Source organism: Loxodonta africana, chromosome 25 (assembly GCF_030014295.1).
Source record: "Loxodonta africana isolate mLoxAfr1 chromosome 25, mLoxAfr1.hap2, whole genome shotgun sequence".
NCBI classification, from domain to species: Eukaryota; Metazoa; Chordata; class Mammalia; order Proboscidea; family Elephantidae; genus Loxodonta; species Loxodonta africana.
Window position 1 is genome coordinate 48,654,349 of NC_087366.1, and position 1,397 is coordinate 48,655,745.

Consider the following 1,397-nt stretch of genomic DNA (forward strand, 5'->3'; position numbering starts at 1 on the left):
TCACCGCTACCCAGCCACCTCCTCAAGGACTCATCCTTTTTCGTATGCTTCCAACTCTTGTCTCCAGCACTGGCAAGGACTCACCATCTCTCCCACAGTCCCAGCTTAACTTGACCTAGCCCAGCCTCACACTGTTGAAAACCAACAATTTCTCCAGCATAGGAGGGATTTCTCTCAGAATCTGGCAGCAGCGGAGGTTAGATGACCTCTTTAGAATGGGGCCTTTTTCTCAGTTGTCTGCCTGATGACATCCTGCGTTGTGGCTCTGCCTCTGATATCTGTGCCTGGGGCAGCCCGAGGATTGTTGCACATTCTCCAGCCTCAAATGACCCTGGAAGATGAAGCCTCTGGGTTTCTTCTCTGGCCTTCCTTGCGTGTATACCCCTTGCTCATTCCTATGGTAATAGGTGCCTTCACCAAGATAGTATACTTAATGCCAGCAGGTGACCCCCTACCGTCACAAACTAGTGCCAACCCATTTAGCTTCCAAGGATTATGGGTTATATTTTAGACCAGAGTCCCCAGGTGACGCAAATGGTTGAAGTGTGTGGCTCCTAACCAAAAGGTTAGAAGTTCAAGTCCACCCAGAGGGACCTCAGAAGAAAGGCCTGGGGATCTACTTCCAAAAATCAGCCACTGAAAACCTTATGGAGCACGCTTCTGCTCTGATACACGTGGGGTTGCCATGAGTTGAAATCGACTTGACGGCAACTGGCCATATCTTAGACCATCTCAGCCACCTCCTCTTCTGGCAGCAACTATCCAAGGCTTTGTACTATTGCCAACCATCTGTAGTTTGTCAAATGGAAGTTATGAATGAGAAGATAATGTTTCTTGGTTATAGGCAACAAAAACCAACTTCAGCTAATCAAACACAAGAAGTTTGTTGAAGGGCTATCAGGTTTCTCACAGAGTAGACAGGAGGCTGGAGAGCCAGTATTTTTTTTTTTCCCTTCTCTCTCTCTCTCTTTTTTTTTTTTTAACAGGGGAAAGCACTAAGGCAGTCCCCATTACCACATATTATGCAGTTGAGTTCCCCACATGTGGGGAAATCTCGGGGGTCAGCACATCCACAGTGCGATGGATGAGTCTTGCCCTTCATGATCATGGTATCTCCTCTCCACTCCAGCTAAGTATGGGGATCTAGTCTTGAAATGGGACAGGAACCAAGGCCACTTCAGATATCCAGACAACGGAAACTGGTCAGCTACCTTATCTGCGAGTTACTGAGGAGGTGGATGAGCTCCAAGTGCTCATTTCTGCTGATGCCTCACTTTCTGTTTAAGATTCACTGTCATGAGTGTCTCTGGAGAGAGTCTCAAGGGAGAATCTGAGTGGCCCAGCCCAGATCATGTGCCCACCCTTGGCTATGGGGAAGAAGGCTCCTTGATTTCTGT

General features: G+C 48.0%; 1 pseudogene; it reads right to left on the minus strand.

Annotated features, from left to right (window-relative positions):
- Positions 1-984: 984 nt before the first annotated feature.
- Positions 985-1,137, minus strand: LOC111750950 (U1 spliceosomal RNA; annotated as a pseudogene).
- Between the last annotated feature and the right edge of the window lie 260 nt (positions 1,138-1,397).